This window comes from Lissotriton vulgaris, chromosome 1_1, assembly GCF_964263255.1.
Source record: "Lissotriton vulgaris chromosome 1_1, aLisVul1.2, whole genome shotgun sequence".
NCBI lineage: Eukaryota > Metazoa > Chordata > Amphibia > Caudata > Salamandridae > Lissotriton > Lissotriton vulgaris.
In genome coordinates, this window is record NC_141685.1 from 1,701,795,493 (window position 1) to 1,701,815,296 (window position 19,804).

Here is a 19,804-nt window from a genome sequence, read left to right on the forward strand (position 1 = left end):
AAGCATATTTTAAAATATAATTGCATACATATATAAACCTATAATATAAATATATAAAGAAATTATATATAATAAGTTACAACATTAAAAATGTATATTTTAAAATTAATATTTTACAGTACATTAAATATAACAATAGTGAAAACTTGCATAGGGGATACAATTACTATTCACACTCCAGAAAGTGGTACAGTAGGGAAAGTGTTGGATAGCAGGAACGCAAAAATTACTATTCCCACTCAACCGAGTGCAACAGTAAGGAAAGTGTTGGATAGCGGGTGGGTAAAAATTACAAATCCCACTCCAAACAGTGCAACAGTAGGGAAAGTGTTGGATAGTGTGTGAATAAAAATTACTATTCCCATTCCATTGAGTGCAACAGTAGGGAAAGTGTTGGATAGCTGGTGGGTAAAAATTACTATTCCCACTCCAAACAGTGCAACAGTAGAGAAAGTGTTGGATAGCGGGTGGGTAAAAATTACTATTCCCACTCCTGTGAGTGCAATGGTAGGGAAAGTGTTGGATAGTGGGTGGGTAAAAATGACTCTATGTACACGTATCAGTGCAGAAATATCAAATACAAAATATCGATGTTAAAAATATAGAATACTAAATTATTGAATTTTTTAAATGTCTTAAAAATATTGTAATATTAATTAAATAATAATATAATTAGGTAAAACATACTCAAAATTAAGTAAAATAGGTCAAAATTATAAATAAAATTGAATCTAAAAAAAATAAACATACATTTCTATTATTATATTTACAGTGAGTGCAACAGTAGGGAAAGTGTTGGATAGGGTAGGGGTTAAAAATAACATACTTATAAATAAAACATTTTTGTAATTAAATAATTAATTAGCAAGTCAAGTCAAACAAGCTTTATTCGACTGTTGTCATAAAAAGCATATAAAATAATACAATTCATCACAAGATAAGACAATAAATATAGTTATAAGTAAGTTCACATAGTAATTTAATTCAAGTATTTACATATACAATATACTTCAGGGGAACTAAAGTGCATACACTGGGTCCAGACTATAAAAGGGTGGAGTATATTTACAGCAATTTACTTCTGTGTAGAGTAAAATATATTTACAGCAATTTACTTCTTATTACGCAGGCCCAGCCTAAATATTTTGCCACAGCAATGGCCACAAATTGATCAGGGCAAGTACAAATTAGTCTTACAGCCACCAACCCACTCCTGGTACCCAAGGTTTTGCACATAGGAGTTAGCCCCACCCTGCGAGGTGTAGCATATACAGGGCAAACAAACAATAAGTGGTCAACAGTTTCCTTAGGGTACAAAAAACCAGGGAACTCCACTTTGCCTCCACTAGACCAACGGTTGGTAAATGCTCTAACCGGTATACTATCAATTCTAAGTTGGAAGTAGAGCTTGCGGTCCAGGGGTCGTGTAATGAAATCCCAAAAATCTTCGAATCTGGGCCGATCCTTGATCGCCAAAAAAGTACCAGTCAATGAAAGTGGAGCAGTTTTCCTAAAAGTTTTCGAGGCAACAGCCTCCCAGTACATGGTTTTTAAAGCCTGTTTGGAAGGGAACCTGGCGTTTGCGGGGTCTTCCCATATTTCATTCAGCCCTAGGTTCAGTAATGTCTCTCCAATCTTGCACAACCACTTAATCTTGTGAAAAGTGTCAGATTTGATGATATCCATAAGCCCATTTGCAAATATTTTCAATGCAGGTGTTGTCCATAGTCGTCTCCAGTAGAATTATCATAAATATTAACAAATTAATTAAAAATACCAATAACTAAACATTAATAATGACTTTAATAACATTAAATTACTTCCGACCCCATTCCCCGATAAACACACTACCCACTCCACATAAAATGTCACATAATTAATACAATTATAAAATAATCAATTAATATAAATTAATTACCGGTTAATAATTAATTAACAATAAACAAATTATCAATACCAATAAATAACACATATTAAAAACGATTTACCAATTAATAATTAATACAATTAATATAATTACCAATTATTAATTAACAATTAATTATCAATAACATGTAATAATTACTTAATTACAATGAAATTACTTCCCGCCCTATTCCCCTATAAACGCACAACCCTCTCCTAAAACAAAAGTACACATATTAACAAATTAATAAATAATATTTAATATCAAATGAATAACAATTTAATGTTTTTTTACACAATAAACATAATTACCAATACATTATTAGGTATTTTTAATCACATTATAATTATTAATTAATTAATAATTAACACAATTAACAATATAAACTATTACATACAAAATTATTAATTAAGATCATTTATTAATGAATTAATTTAAATTAAAATACTTCTCACAACCCGCTACGGAATAAAATTACCCCAAAAAATTAATTAACATATAATTAATTAATTCTTGCTACTCCCAGATCCCTGATTGAGATTCGAGAAGCCAGACGTTCTTACTGTCTGGCAAAGAAAAACAGGGAGAAATCATTGAAACAAGAAGCATGGCAGGCCCTAATCACTGCCTCCCAAAATAGGGACTCAGCCTCTTTCTGGAAGGTGGTTAATTCCTCTATTTTTCGTGACAAAGATAACACAGCAGTGATAGATATTGCTATAGATGGTGATGCTTGGGTCACTCACTTTGAACACCTTTATGAAAACAAATCTTCTCTCACATCAGTATCTTTTACCCTTACTTCTACGTCTGGAATCATGGGAAGCGCTTGCAAGGGAGTCGTCCCTTTGGGAATTTCCTTTACCTGTGACGAGGTCAAAATGGCAATAAGGGAGAGTCCTCCGGGAAAGCGCCTGGTCCGGAAGGCATACCAACTGATGTTTTTAAACACGAAATTGACCTCTGGGCTCCACTTTTAACTGACGTCATGAACAGTGCAAACTTGGTTGGACTGATACCAACTTGGACCGAGGCCATAGTGGTCCCTATTTTTAAAAAGGGCGATAGACAAGATCCAACTTGCTATCGGCCTATCTCCCTTTTAGACGCACTAATGACGGTGGCCGGTCGCATCATTCTAAAACGAATCCAACTGTGGGCCGATGAAGGAAACATAATATCTAACTTCCAGTATGGTTTTCGCACCGGCATGGGAACAGTAGAGCAGAGCTTAAATTTGTATCTTTTAATTTCAAAGTACACCCAGGCCAGAAAAGGGATTCTTTTTATTAATTTTATTGACCTAAGCTCTGCTTTTGACTGTGTGGACCACAACCAACTTTGGTCCACACTATCCGACCTGGAGATTGATGAAAACATCTTAAATATCATCAAGGAACTGTGTGCTGGGGCCAGGGTGCGCTTTGGCAAACAAGGCGAATGCTCGTCTGTATTTTCCATCAAGAGGGGAGTGCGACAGGGGTGCATTCTTGCTCCCCTGTTATTCACGTTATATATAAACTCTATCGGCGACCACCTGAAGGGTTTCCCCTATGACTACCCTTCATTCCAGGGCCACCCTGTCCCCATACTCCTGTACGCTGATGATGCGGCTATTATGTCGCAGACCAGGTTGGGTCTCCAGAGGGCGGTCACTAAATTTAATACCTACATGAAAGATAAGGGGTTAAAAGTCAACACTACCAAAACATACACTATGGCCTGTGGGCATGGTACTAAGAAAGCACCCTGTCACATATATCTAGAGGGCAGGAGGTTAGAGACTATTGATCACTTTCCTTACCTTGGAATATCCTTTAATAGGAGATGCACCTGTCATACAGCAGTTAAAGCGAGAAAATTAGCCTTCTCGAGGTAAAGGTATATCCACGGCCATCTATGGCTCAGGAATCTGGGGTATTGAAAACATAACATCTATTCAACTAATTGAAAATCAATACCTCAGATATTTGTTGGGGGTGCCTAAATCCTCAGCAAATTACCTTACCAATATTGAACTAGGTCTGCCTTTTATTTCTGACACCATAAAAATTGCACCCATCCTTTTATGGCACAAGGTCTGGGTTACCCCGGAGACAGCTTTTTTTTTTTTTTTTTGGAAAACCTTTATTGAAAGTTTAAAGCACACAGCTATTCAGCCTTACATCCCTGAGGCTAGGCAGCATTATAAGAAACGGATAAAAGGTGCGCACAAATCGAATCAAAGGAGCACATCATGTTTAATTTTATATTATAAATATGAGAAACCTAGAAAAATACCAACAAGAAAGAAACACTTAAGAAAAGAAGTGGCAAGGAACAGCACGTAAGCGGCAATACACAGTTCCGGGGGGCGGGCAGGGCCAAACAGCTCCCTGTAGTAACCATACTGGTAAAGGCAAACAAAATGGGGGGGGGGAGAAAGTCAGGATTTCGATTAAATGAAAAGTTGGGTGGAAGAAGGGCTAGTGAGAAAGACGAACCTCCAGCGGATCAGCATCGGGAGGCACACAAAGGTCACCCCTATATTCGTTCCAGGCCCCCCAAACGACCCTCCACCTCCTGGGCTTCCCCCGGGCCACATATACAGTCTTCTCACGGAGTCTGCACCAATCCATATTGGTCTTCCACAGTTCCACGGAGGGGGGAGTCGGGGCGCCCCACTTCTGAGCGATATCCCACTTGGCCACCATGTTCCCCAGAGTGACCCACTGGGTTTGGGCAGTATTGTAATCAGTTGGACCCCACACATTCAACAAGCAGCGCCGGGCTTCCGCAGGCAGATCCACTCCAGTTACCTCACGCATCACCGCATGCACACGTTCCCAATAAGAAGCTATAACCTGGCACTCCCAGATGGTATGCAAGAAAGTGGCTAGTTCTCCGCATCCACGCCTACAAAGACCGTCCACTGAGAGCCCCATATGAATCAATCTGGGGCCAGTCACATAAACTCTGTGGAGTATCTTCAATTGAACTAGACGAAATCTAGCCGAAATTGCCACTTCTTTGGGGGAAGACACCGCACACTGCCAGTCCTCATCATCCAACTCAATTCCATCACGCACCCACTGGTCTCTCACATTCAACAACAGATACGTTCGAACATTTATCAACTTTTTGTAGGTCAAGGAAATGGCACTGTCCGGCATATGGCCGTCCAGCACCCTATCTTCCAGCTGGGATGATTCGGGGACCTTCTCACCAACCGGCAGTGCAGCCGCAAGGGCATGTCGCAATTGGGCGCATCTGAAATACTCCGTGGCACCCAGTTGAAATTCAGTTTTCAGAGCATCAAAAGACTTTATCTCCCCCCTAGCCATCACATCAGCCACTTTGGAGATTCCAATGAGGTCCCACCGGTCAAACCCCTTCGTGTGCCACAACCTACCCAGCAAGTCAGAATCATAGAGTGGAGTGGCCATAGGAAGTCTACCCTTCCACCCCAGTGATTTCGTGATGGCCCTCCAAATGTGCACAGCAGTCTTGGTGGGACCAGTCATTTTTCCATCCAGAGATCTTGAATATAGCGCTCTGTAATACTTCCCATCGTTCAAGAGCCAACGATCCATGGCGTACCCCGGGCTCTCCGCCGGTCCATAAAAGCCATGGTTAAGAGCAGCCAGTTGAGAGGCCCAGTAGTACCGACTGATATCAGACAGAGCAATGCCGCCATCGTACCAGGGGATAGTCAGTTTGACAACAGCAATACGCGGCCTACCCTCCCATAAGAGGGTCCGCTGCAGACCTTCAACTTCCTTAAAATATTTGGAAGGGACGGGGTCCTGTGTGTTTTGGAGCGCGTATAAGAATCTCGGCAGGGACATCATCTTGAACAATGCCGCGCGGCCCAGCAGGGACAGCGGCAGCCTTTTCCAGCCCTCCACATCGCGCCGAAGGCGCGCAAGAGGGGGAAGCAAGTTATTAGTGTATCGTGCCCGGGCATCCGTTGATATATGGATACCCAGGTACTTCAATCCTTGCAGCCCGACCTGTATAGCACAGCCCCTAGGAAGCCGTTGGGTTTCTCCACTAAGCACATAAAGATAGGATTTTGACCAGTTAATAACTAGGCCCGAATATCCTCCAAAAGTACTCAGCACGTCAAAGGCCACAATCAAAGACTGGCAAGGGAAAGTTAGGAAGAGCAGGATATCGTCCGTGTACAATGACACTCGGTCCTCAAAGCCCGGCGACCACTTAATCCCACAGATGTCTGGGTGGGTACGTATCCAGGCAGCGAGCGGCTCAAGCGCTAAAGCAAAAAGGAGCGGTGACAGCCGACACAGATAATTCCATTAGAGGGAATCAAACGCCATCGTTGCGTCCAGTAACGCCAAGACGGTCGGCTCACATAGTTTGTTCACCCGCGCCATGACAGCGTGAAGCCTCCTAATGTTGAGAGCGGTGTTGCGATGAGGTATAAATCCCGATTGATCCGGGTGAACCAGATCAGCGATCACACCCACTAGCCGGTTGGCCAGTAACTTAGCCAGAATCTTGGGTTCAGCGTTTAGCAGGGAGATCGGGCAGTACGACCCACAAAGGTCCCTAGGCTTCCCTTCCTTGTGAATAACCACAATAGTAGCCAATCGCTGATCCAGCGGAAGCTCACCAGCCTCACGAGCCTCCAAAAACATACGCCGCAGGGGTACAGCAATGGCATCAGCCTTAATCTTGTAAAGCTCCACCGGAAGACAGTTGGGGCCAGGAGCCTTGCCAGAGCGTAAAGAGCGTATCGCGAGCGCCACTTCGTCTGCCGTAATGCCCCTGTCCATATCGTCACGTTCAATATCCGACAGGCAAGGAAGCTCAATTCCATCTAGGAAAGAGGCCGAGTCCGACTCAGTCGAGGTGGAGACCGAAGTGTAGACTGTCTCAAAATAGTCTGCAAAGGCCGAAACAATAGCGCTGGGATCAGTAAGAACCACCCCGTCTTCACCCAGCACCTCGGGCACCACGCGGGAAGCCATCTCCCTCCTATCCAACCAGGCAATAAGCTTGCCCGCCTTGTCCCCTGCGTCGTAGATCCTCCCTTGTTGTTCTCTGCCCATCGCCTTGGCAGCGTCAGTGGCAGTGGCCCGGTACTCCGACTGCTTTAAGGAGAGGACATGCAGCAGGGCAGGTGTCGGATCTGTTTCCAGTTGAGAACCAAGGTCCTCAATTTCCGACTCCAACCGCACCACATCCTCATCCCTGCGCCTGCTATTAAGGAGAAAGCTTCTCCTCTCAGGACAGTTTTGAAGGCCTCCCATAAAGACAAGGCCGACGATACCGAGCCCGTATTCTCGGAGAAATACAGGTCAATAGCTTTAGCTAGGAGGTCACGAGTTTTGGGGTTGCGAAAGTACCAAGGATTGACCGGTGCCACTCTAGAGGCTGCCTTGATACCAAAATCAAACGACACCCAGACCGGGGAGTGGTCGGATATGCCTCTGGCCATCAAGCGGGCCCCGGAAACGGTCGAAGCCTGGACTGCCGGAGCCAAGATATAGTCAATCCTGGAAAGGCTTCCGTGCGCGCCCGAATGAAAGGAGTACTGCCGCTGGACGGGATGGAGAAGTCTCCAACAGTCAATAAGTCCCAGGGTGCTCAGGAAGTCTGGGAGCCAAGATTGCGCACCGCGAAGATCTCTGGATGGAAAACGGTCAAGGGTCCCCGACACCACCGCATTAAAGTCCCCGCCAACTATAAGCAATCCCTCTGGCAGGCCCAAAATGGCGCCCCCGAGATCCTGGAAGGTCGTCGATTGCAAACCAGGGGGGACATAAACAGAAACCAAAACCAGGGTACGCCCCTCCCATCTACCCACGACGGCAACGTAACGGCCTCTATCGTCAATCACACTAGTCTCCACCTCCAATGGGAGAGACATGCGCACCATAATCCCCACCCCTCGGGACCCCGAAGAGAACCCCGAGTGAGCCACCATTTTAAACCCTTTCCTATTGAGTGCTCGGCACGTATTACCAATGAGATGCGTCTCCTGTAACAAAATGACATCGGGTACACACCTTTTAAACATTTGCAGTACCACCCCACGTTTTATGGGATCCCCCAGCCCGTTCACATTCCAACTCAATACATTTAGCGTCTTACCCCCCATCATCGAAGCACAGGCCCACCCGCCAAACCCAGAAAACAGCTACCGCAACATAATAAACAGGAGAATAGTCACCTTGCCTTAAGAAGAAAGAAAAAGGAGAAACACAAATAGAACATTCAAACCAACCACCCCCCACCCTGCACCCCTGCATTAGACTAAGAAGCCCCCCCAACTAGCAGTGTGCCTGTCGCCCCAAAAACTAATCTACGGAAATCCCCCCGAGGAGAAAGGAGACATCCTATCCCCCCCCCCGGTATCCCCCAGTCCTGAAAAGAGCAGTAACAAAAAGAAAAAGAAAAACAATAGTCCGGGACTGATTGCGTGTGCAGGGCCATCTACCGAAGGAAGTCCGAGAAAAATTGTTCATTCCTGAAGATCAGGTCCACCCGACGCCCCCTCCGACTGATCCTCAGGGGCACTCCGTCGTTGAGGCAAGGTGTCCAACCAGTCTCCAGCAGCCTCCGGCATGTCAAAGAACACCGCCCGGGCGCCATGTTCTATCCGAAGCTTCGCCGGGAATAGCATAGAGTACTTCATCCCCATCTCCCTCAGCCTACGCTTGACGCCCATAAAACTTTGCTGGCGTTTCTGCACCGCTTGAGTGAAGTCGGGGAAAAAGTTCACATCAGCATTCTGAAATTTCAACGGACCACCTCTCCTCGAAGCCTGCAGGATCGCATCCCGGTCCCTGAAATTGAAAACTCTGGCAATGATGGGGCGCGGAGATGCTCCCAGTTTCGGTTGGCCACCAGGTAGTCTATGCGCCCGCTCCACCGAAAAGAACTTGCTCAGTCCACCAGGAGCCAGGTGTTTCAGCACAAGATTCTCGACAAAGAGATCGGCAGGGTCTTCTTCGGCGCCCTCCGGTACACCGATAATGCGGACGTTCTGGCGTCTTGCCCGTCCTTCAAAATCGTCGAGCCTGCGGGCAAACAGCATGTTCGTGGCCTTCAGGTCCCGAATCTCCGACTGCAGGTCGGTCACATCAGTAGTCAAACTCGACGCCTTTATGTCGAGCGACTTGACTCTATCGTTTGTCTTGCAGAGGTCGGCCCTGATGAGGTTGACTTCAATCGCCAACGTGGCGACCTTATGCGTTAACACTTCGTGCTGTTTATGCATTTCGGCCTTGATGCCCGCAATGGCCCCCATAACATCCTGGAGGGTGGGTTCAGAGTCGTCCGGTGACATATCGCGCTGCGAGTCTTTAGTACGGCCTGATGCTCCAGGCTATCCCTTTGGGAGGGTGAAACGTTCAGAGATGGTGGGCTGCGAGAGGGAAGGTTTCCTCTGCCCGCCATCTTGGGCGACGGGGGTATCGCAATCCAAAGAAGGATCCAGCCGGCACTGCAGCTTCCAGGCGGCAGAAATCAGTAATCACCTCCACCGCCTCACCAGCACGTCAGGCCGCTGGACAATCTGGTCTGGTCACCAGCGCAGAGCGGGGCAGCTCCAACCTCCTCGGACTGCCACCACGTAGAAGCACCACCGTCACCCTCGTAGTGCCAGGCTGTTGTGGCGTCGTAGTCTCCAACCTTCAACACGGTGTAACTCCGCGTAGGAAACCCGGATCTTCGATCGGAGAACGGGCCCGCTTCAGCAACAGCACCACAACAGATTCCCACTAATGTGGGACAGGATAGATAGCAGGATTAATGCGGAGGATCGGAGGGTCTTCGGAGCTCGGAGCTCACGCGGCCATCTTTGTTGCCCGCGAAGCTCCTCCTGCCGGAGACAGCTTTTAATCGCAAATTAATTTCTGACTGTCTTATCCTGGATGGTGTGAGAAATATTAAATGGTTGTCCCACGTGCAAGGTCTGATGACCGAGCTTGGCCACCCTGAGTTCTTCTCCAGTCCACTTAGTATGGAAACCATCACTAGAAAATCATTGAAACAATTGGCCATGAACCACCTAGCCAACAAAAGATGGTCCATAGAAAAACTTAAAAAACACAGTTTTGGCCTTTCAGGAAATTACTAATAATCCAGGGCCTCAATTGTATCTCTTAAGTGATCTAACCTGCTACTCAAGAATGTTATTAACACAGTTCAGGTTTGGAACCTTTTTTCGTATCATTACTTTCCCATTATGTAACACTTGGTCGAGGGATTTGCCCACCTGCCCCTGTGATGATCTATCGCCTCAGTCAAACTTACATTGTATTTTATTTTGTAAATGTTATGTTGTTCCACAGAGGATTATTTTGAAGCCTATCCTTAAAGCATGGGGCCATCACTCTCGCAGAATAGCCTATGTTAGACTGCAACAGCTGGAAAATGTTTCTGTGGCTCAGGCTATATCTAGTTTTTTAAAATTATTGATAAGGTTCAGAAATTCTATGTAAAGCTTTTTAATCTTTGTACATTAATGTAGTTTTTAAAACATTTTGGGCCCCATTAGGATGGCGGGCAGAAATCGGGACCGCCCGCCCTAAGGGCGGGGGTCCCGCACACACCATTAGGATGTGCCCGCCACTGTGGCGGGCACATCCTGTATTTATAGTATTGTGGCGGGCGGAGCTCTCTGCTCCGCCTGCCACAATACTAAAAATGCTTAGCAGCATTTACGTAATCAAAGCGGCAAGCACCGCGCGGTGCCTGCCGCTTTGATTATGCAAATACAGGGGGGTACCACAGGTACCCCCCGTGTGCCACCCCCTGTGGCCTTCACTCCGGGGGCCAACAGGGGGCCCCCAGAGTGAACACCGCCTGCCTTTCCATGGCGGCATTGCCGCCGCGGAAAGGCATTGCACACTTGCTATTGTAATATGGCTGGCGGTGTCACATAGACACCGCCACCATATTAATCATTTTCCGCCCCGGCCGCAATGCGACCGGGGCGGAAAAGTGGCGGGCAGTGTTTTGCTCCGCCGTGGTCCCCCCCGCCATTCTAATATGGCGGGGGGGGAATACAGGGAAGGATGGCGGGCGGATTTCCCCCGCCAGGCTGGCGGTGGCTACCGCCAGCCTGGCGGGGGCAATCCGCCCGCCATCCTAATGGAGCCCTTAGTCTTCATCAAAATTGACTTGCCCGCTTTTTAATTAACAATGATTTTATCTCTTTGTATTTCTGTGATATGTTGCGATTGTATGTTTTTTTTTTCTTAACTTGTATGCTTTTATGAATTCAATCTTGAATATCGAATACAGCTTTTGAATTTGAAATTTGAATTTGATTTAATTAATTCAAATAAAATCTTAATTAATATATTGTAATTAAATTGCATCCCACCCTATTCCCCTATAAACCCACAACCCGTTACTGAACTTAAATACGCAAAAAAAGTAAACTAAAATTCATTACTTAAAAAAAATTCCATCATCCATTACAAGCATGATATATACTTTCAAAGCATACACTAACACTTAAAAACTAAAAAAATCGATATTTTTAACAACCATGCTATGACTTCCGATATTACTAACTTCGATATTATTAAAAACTATATTTCTTACCTGCATTTCGATATTCTGCACCACTATATTTTTCTAAATCAATATTTTGGCAATTCTATATTTAGAATTCGATATTTTGGCAACTCAATATTTAAAATTCGATATTTAGACTGCTCACCATCAGGGATGTATGTAATATGCGTAGGTCTGCAATTGCAGCAGTCAAATAACGTGGGTGTGGGGTATACCCAGTCAAAACGGGCCATGTGGCCCGGTCTATTGACAAAGGGCATAAATGGACTGCAGTTATTGGGTGTGAAAGGGTGCCATTAAACCAAATTTGGTGTTGCCAAGCTGTGAGCGGAACCTCAAAAGTACTATATGGTCTATATTACTCTCGGTGGCAGTATACTCGTGAATCAAATTGTCTGTCCCATCAACTGCTGGAAAGGTGACCCAAGAATAAAACACCTTGAAGCGGAAAGCAGAATCCGCTTCCACAACATATATAAGCGCGGCACCTGCATCAGGTACACCATACTTAGTCAAATATGCCCTGAGCGACATGGGGGCTGGGAGGCAGGCAGCGCAATAATGGGTTAAGAATAAAGTAACAGACCTTTTAAAACTTCAAGCTGGAAAAATCCTATAAAACATCAGTATAGGAGGTTACACCATCAAAGCTGTCTCCGGAAACAGAAGTGAGGGTTTTGTGGACAAGCACAAGCAATACTTAAGAGTCTAGCAGATAAGAACCAGACCAAACGTTTGCTGTGCCATTTTGCAGGGATTCTGCACCTACACAGTACTATGACCAGGAAAACAGGACTTCGGTGTATAGGGGTGTACCAACCTATCACCTTAGTACCCAAAATCCCAAAAACCACTAGCTATAGTGTCTCATTTGTTCTCCTCTAAAATTCACGAAGCTACAAATGATTAGAAAACCCAGAACACAATACTCCTGACTCTCCCAGGAATCGCGGTAGCAAGACATACCCTTTCGCTCACTCACTCGTACTTCTCCACATTAAGAATTGGCGGAGTCACTGAAATAGTTCAAAATTTTTATTTTAACTATGGTGCTCTAAAATACAGAATACGAGCCACTGCAAGGAGCAAAGTGCATAAAGTTAAAACAATCCGCATTGTTACAATTCCATAGAGTACAACGGGGGAAGTCGTTATATAAAGACAGTGGAAAAAGGACTATAAGGCCTGACCACCATCCCCTTGACTGGAAGAAGCTTATTTATAACCCTGGGCGGAGTGGGCGGAGTGGGGCTTCGCGGAGCTACGCGAAGTGGGCGAGAAACTACGCCCACCTCCGCACTCCGCGTAGCCCCACTCCGCAAACACCACTGGCCGCCAGCCCCGCCACCCGCCTCCCTCCCGCCCTCCCTAAATACTTTCAATTAAAGGATTCAAATAATTAAAACGCACTTACCTTGCCCGCCGCTGCCCACCGCGTCCCCGGGGCTCGCTATCTTCCGTCTTCCGTCTTCTTTACTAATGCGCATGCGCGGGCGGCCGCGCATGCGCATTTCTCACGAGAAAATGCGCATGCGCGGCCGCCCGCCAAGTTAATTATTTGAATCCTTTAATTGAAAGTATTTAGGGGGGCGGGTGGGAGGCGGGTGGCGGCCAGCTACGCTCCGTCTGCGGAGCGTGCGTAGTGCCACCTGGCAAAATGCGGAGTAGGCGGCACTACGCACACTCCGTGCACGGAGCGTAGCTGGCCGCCCACCCCTACTTATTTATATGAAAGAAGATCTCTAGGCTATCACAGCAGACCCTACACCTTAAAGCCTGGATGTAAGGTTTACATCATAGGAACAGCATAGCTCTTCTCCATGGAAAGGGCTCTCTCCAAGTGTGTATTAAAACAACATGCATGCCCGTAATATCAAAGCATGAGTATCCAGCAGTGCAGCTGTGTTCAACATGTTATGTCTAGGTTCTAGGGACTTACCAGAACAGCATAACAAGGGGCATTATTTATTAACCCTGCACATCATGTTCAGACTAAACTTCAGGAACTTAGCCGAGAACGCGAAAAGCAGACCGTTCTCATGTGAAAGGCACAAATAGAGTCTTGCAAAAACAAAGTCATGTAGTAACGTGTGCAAAAGAAGCATCATGGCAGCAAAGCTCATGCTAACTTAGCAATTTTGACAATGTCCCTAAGGGCCATATAACAGTCTGCGGGGGCCTTGGAGCACCCAAGTAGACCCCAATGGTGGCAATGCTGTGGGGTTCCCTGGTGTGGGGTGACTCAAGTATACACTCTAATATTTTTGAAGAAATTAAAGATGCCAGTCCATGCACTTGCAGGAAGCCTGCAGGATCATAGGCGGCTTGGGACTCCCCCTGCAGCCCCAACATTAAAAATGATGTTGGGATGCTCCGGGTTGGCTCATTGGCACACCAGTATATTAAACAAATTGTGAAATAAAAAACGCTTTTCGGCTCCTGCGTGACCCATGGGGACACTTGCAGGAAGATGGCGGGCTGTGGTGGTCCTGGGGCTCCCTCTGTGGTCCCCAACAAAAATGGGTGTTGGTGTCCCGAGTGGCAGTGGGGCAACCACAAAAATAATATTTATAGGGCAAGAGCAGCTCATTTATTATTCACTGCTCCAATCAAGAACCACCCCATAATTCCCTGTCAGGGTTTTTAATGAACGTTTATTGCCCGTATAAGGGGCAGACATGTTATCAAGCAATTTTTTTAATGTTGTGCGGGGCTGAAAGAATTTCACCAAACCCTCAGCAGCATTAAAAAAATTACTGGGTCATTAAACCCATGACCCCTGGATATCTTACCCTATTTTTTAAAGTACTCCTAGCTGAATCTCTATGCTCTTCAGCTGGACTGTAGGGCCCTACAGTTGTTGTTTTTATTGCTGAACTTTCAAGCCTGAAAAATATTTAAATAAAGACTCAAACATATTTTGACTTTTTTAAGCTTTATTAGATAGTTTTTTTATTAAACATTGCACTGAGGATTAATAAAATATACATTTGATTATGATTACTGCTGATTTCTCTTACAAAGACATTAGGGGGCCGATTCCGATTTGGGAATCAAATCCGTATGACGATTCATATTCTAAGACGTTTCTGTACGAATCGTGCAAATCTGTCTGAATCGCGTAGTAAGATCCGTAGGATAGAAATACGTTCGAATCCGCGCGAACCGTACGAAAAACAAGTCTAAATCCGTAAGAATTAGACTCTCACAGAGAACCGTACTATTCGTAAGCACGCCGTACAACCCGCCAAGTACGATCCGGACCGGGTAATGAATACACGATTTGTACGGAACACGTTGCGTATAGGCAATTCGTACGGAGAGCCACACATTCACATACGCACCGTACCCCTAAATGCAAGGTGTGTACACATGGGGTGTTACTACCGTACACCTACGTCCTTGGGCAGTACCAACCGTACCCCTTTGCGCCGTACGCCAACATTCATGGGGTGTACACACAGGGACATACGCACTGTACCCCTGAAATCCAGGGGTGTACACACTGAACCCCAACGCACCGTACCCCTGCTATCATGAGGTGTACGCACCGTACCCGGGGGGGGTCGATTTCGTATGCATTTCGAGGCGAAAACTGTTTTTACAAATGTTTTAAGCTCCTGTAGAAAAAGAGTTGTACGGAGTGTTGTCAATACGATTCGTACTTGCTGGGTCAGAAAATACAGCTTCAATCCATACAGACATCGCGTACTGCGCGTTCCGAAAGCGATTCCTACGGATCAGTGAGTTGTACGGTCTTCGGTACGATTCGTACGGAGAACTGCTTTGGGTACACATCTTACTAGGTCGTACGTACGGGTACGGTTCTCCATACGAATTGTACAGGAAAAAGCTCCGTACGGCTGTTCAGAGGGTATTTTCCCGAATCGGAATCGGCCCCTACGGGGTCATTAGTATGGTGAGCAGACTTTGACCGCCCGCCATACCCCTTGGAAATGGGACCGCTTACTGTGGGTGCGGCAGTCCCGCACTCCCAATTAGGATGCACCCGCCACACTGGCAGAAAGCACCGCCCGCAGCAATGCCACAAAGGCAGGTGGTGCCTTTCAATGCACAACGTGACAGGCACCGTGCGGTGCCTGCCACGTTGTTCATTGAAATGCAGGGGGGACTCATAGGTACCCCCCCATGTGCACCCTCCAAAGTCCCTGGGGGCCCGCAAGCAGTTTCCGCATGCCTTTGACGCCACGGAAAGTCATGTTCCCACCCACATTGTAATATGGCTGGAGGTGTCTAACAGACACCACCACCATATTGATCCCTTTTCCGCCAGGTCGACTTGTCGACCATGCGGAAAAGCGGCAGACGGTCTTTCCGTCTGCCTTAGACCCCCCAGCCATTGTAATATGGCGGGGGGTCTTTGCTGCAAGGATGGCGGACGGATCAGCCCCGCAGGGCTGGCAGTGACTACCGCCGGCCCGGCGGAGGCAATCCACCTGCCATCCTAATGGGGCCCTTGGTCTGCTTTATGAATGTTAATATGCTGACCCCTTCATAAAGCCAATAGGCTCACTATTTGTATTTTGGTGTTGTGACCCTTTGAAAGAGTCAGTATGTCTGCCTTACTAAAAATCACACTCTTTTAAATATTATAAATATTTGTGATCTGTGTACACAGTTGCCAATTTGAATTTTAGCCAAAACTAACAATAATTTCTTTCTTTATTCGCATCTGCATATAAACAAGTGTAAGGCAAAATTGTTTAACGCCTCTTTCTTTGATTATAGGGATTATAAAAGATCCTCTGGGCTCGTTAGAATGGTCGCAGATAATCATCAAATGCAATGTGTTCTGTGGGAAAAACTGTTTTATTGTAACATCATTGAGGCCAAGTCCTGCGGCCAATACCAAGCTGGGAATGACCAACGACCATGCGCGGGCTGGTGATCGGCATTATATATGGTAATAATATATTTAAAAAAATCTTTAGAAATTAACTAAAAGAAACAAAAGTTAAAGAGAGTTCATAAATCAGTGAAAATGTCAGTTAAAATATACCCTTTTAAATTAACAAAACCACTGATCTTCATCTGTTATTCATCTGTTATAGTTCAAGTAACTATAATGTGTATCCTAAAGTAACTATAACCCGTAAGCTCTCCATGCAATGCTAATTACCTCCAATATTACATAATTCACTGTTGTATGACATCATTGTGAGATTGTGGCCTGGTATATGCTGTCCACTAATTAAAGTGGGCACTTTGTACTAGTCCAAACAACCCTTATGGTGATTTAAGAGGTCAAAGATAACCTTAGAAAGCTATCCAAGTGGTAGCTGTTGAGAGCAGCCTTCAGGCTTAGACCCCCATTAGGATGACGGGCGGACTTGTCAAGACCTAACTCCTAATGAAGGGAAAAATGCGGCGATGCGGGGGGTGACTCCTAAAACTCTGCGACAAAATCTATTCTCCTCAATCTGCATGGCAAGTAATCCCTGCATAGCCAAATACCCATGCCATATGTTAAAATAGTACACATTTATGATTGTAAATCTCTAAAATTGGGACAAATGGCCTTTTACCTATGGACATTGCACGGTAGAAGGTGGACCCAACAGCTTACGTATATCGTGTTATTCTATTTTTTTTGCTAGTGTTCCACATGCAGCCTTCATAAAATTCCAAGCCTAGATAAGGAAAGGAACTAACCCTCTCCAAATTTTTGCCCTCTACGTTCAAACTGCAGGATTTAGTATTTTTGGGGCCACATATAATTATAAAAGTTTCTTATAGTTTGGCTCCAAACCCAAATCCTTCATAAAACTGTCATAGCTGTCAATATGTTTTTGTTAGCCATTCGCAGTCCTCGCCAAAAGGACTGTGTAATCCGTATAGAGCAGTGCTGCCACAGCCTTGCTCTCCACTTTCGGAACATCAGTCCCTGCCAAAGCTAATGTGTTCTCCAAATCGTTGGTATACAGGAGAAATAGGATTGAGGGAAGGACGCAACCTTGGCGCACACCACCCTTAATTCTAAACTACTCTGAACCTTCTCCAGCATTACCGTACCTTACTGAAGCTGAAAGATCATGATGGAGAAGCCTTAAAAAGGAAACCAGGCCCGCATCGACTCCCATGTTAACTAAAATGTCCCACAACTTAGAACGTGAGACATAGTCAAACGCACTGGTCAGATCCATGAATGCCAAATGGGTGGAAACGCTCTTCGCAAATTTATATTTAGCCAGAATATGATGGAGATTAAGGCACTGTTCAATTGTGCCTAACCCTTTCCTAAACCCATACTGACTGGGGGACAGGATATGATTTTCGTTAATCCAGTCCAATAGGCTGTCTAACACAACTGTCCCATATACTTTGAGGGAGGAATCCAATAGAGAAATCGGACTATAACATTTAAGATCGTTTACGTTTCCTTTTTTAAAAACAGGGACTATAACGGATGAATGCCACAACTTTGGCACTCCTTCACAACAAACTGAATTAAAAACTGCAGTGAGCACTGGTGTCAAGAATAGTGGGTCTTCCTTGAATAAATCCAATGGAATTCCATCTGGCCCTGGAGCCTTCTTACCTTTACTGCTTTTTTGACTTTCCCTTTGTTAAAAAAAAGATTTGGGCATGCTATATTCAACTGTGCTGGGCATTGGCACCACTATATCCGGTAGAGTAACTTTGCTTGTTATGGCAGAATTTCTCAGTTTAGTGGATTTAACAGTCTTGACAGTTGTCCTCCTCAGCTTGGCTCTTGGGCCACTCTTTCCTTCTGAATCAGAAAACTGGTCCCCGCTATCTGTGCTAGTTGGACCAGACATGGGCCCCCCTCCTGTTAAAACCTCCACATAAACTGGAACATAACCAGCATTATGAATCTGCGTTACAGAGCAGACTTCGCTCCTTGGTGCCTCAAATGAGCTAATTTAATCCGATACACTATGTGTTGGTAGCAAGTCGCCACAGCTTTGATCAATGAGAGGATGAACAATCTCTTAGGTTGTGAGGGAAAGGCGACGCTCTACCAGCTGGATCTCATTTGAAACCATATCCACAGCTCGTGTTCGATAATTGTCAATTGTAGAGTGGGGTGGGGGGGTAATATACTGGACACACCTAAAGCACCCTTTCTCTTACCCTTTATAGAGGACTGGCCAGAAAATGGATATATACCATGCTCAAGAATAAGGTAAGCTGAGTAGGCAGGCGTTCTTTAAACCAGGCGAACACAACCAGCCACTATTCTCATAGCGTCTAGTAAGAAGAGGAAACACTGTACCTTAGGCCAAGGACCGTCGTGGAGCTGAAGAAATATAGAGCAAATCTTAGGGGGGGTGGCACAGCCCAGCCTTATCCGGGCTTTGATGGCCACAGACGGGCCCGCCCTTGGCCCGGGCATGCCCATGCATGTCTCGCACGAGAGGTCAGAGGGTTTTATGCGACTCTGGGCACCAAACTACAAAAGCATGTGGTGCGCTGGTGGCAGATGTGCTGCATAGGATTCCAGGATCTGGAGTCCCCCCGGTCAGCCAGGCATTGTCCTGCGTTGTGGGAGAGCTCAGGGGTTTTATGTCCCTTTTGGCACCAAACAACAAAAGTGCGTGGTGCGCTGGTGGCAGACGTGCCGCGTCAGATTCTGGAATTTGGAGTCCCACCCGGTCAGCCAAGGGTTGTCCCTTTGGGGCTATGCTGGGCAATTCCTGCATCCAGGGCTGGTGAGATGCAGTGCTGGCGGGCCTCCGGCAACCCAACTCGGACCTCGCCCACTGCAAAGAGGGTCGCGGCTCAGCTGCACACTCAGGAAGGTTTTCTGGGTAGCTACAAACCACGACTCAAGTCCAGTCAGTGTCTAGAGGATGTAGAATCACTGAGGCCCCAAGGAACCACCCAAGGTGAGTAAGTAGAGACCCCACGGAGGACGGGTGCAGTGTGGAAACACAACCGTGTGCGGCGTACAATTGTACAGGAGCATCAAAGTTGTAGTTTTCAAGTTTAAGGAACCTTTTGAGTGGACTTCGAAGAAACCCCTTAGAACTGAGGAGGTTGGGGAGCCAACCCACCCGTGGTGGATACCATAGTGCCAGAGTTACCTATCCCAGGGAAGCTGGGTGCATAGGGCTGAAGTGGTGTTGGAAACAACTGTTGAAATCAATGTTTATGTTTATGTTTGTTTATGTTTTGGCAATTTGTTTAGCGCGCAAATACCCTGGGGTGTCTCGGCGCTTAAGGATTCTGTAATCAGACAATAGGGCAGAGGGCTAGTGAGTGAACAACCAGGTTTTGAGTTGCTTTCTGAAAATGAGGAGGGTGGGGCTGGTTTTGATAGTGATGGGGAGGGAGTTCCAGAGCCTGGCTGTGGAAACCACGAAGCACCTGTCTCCC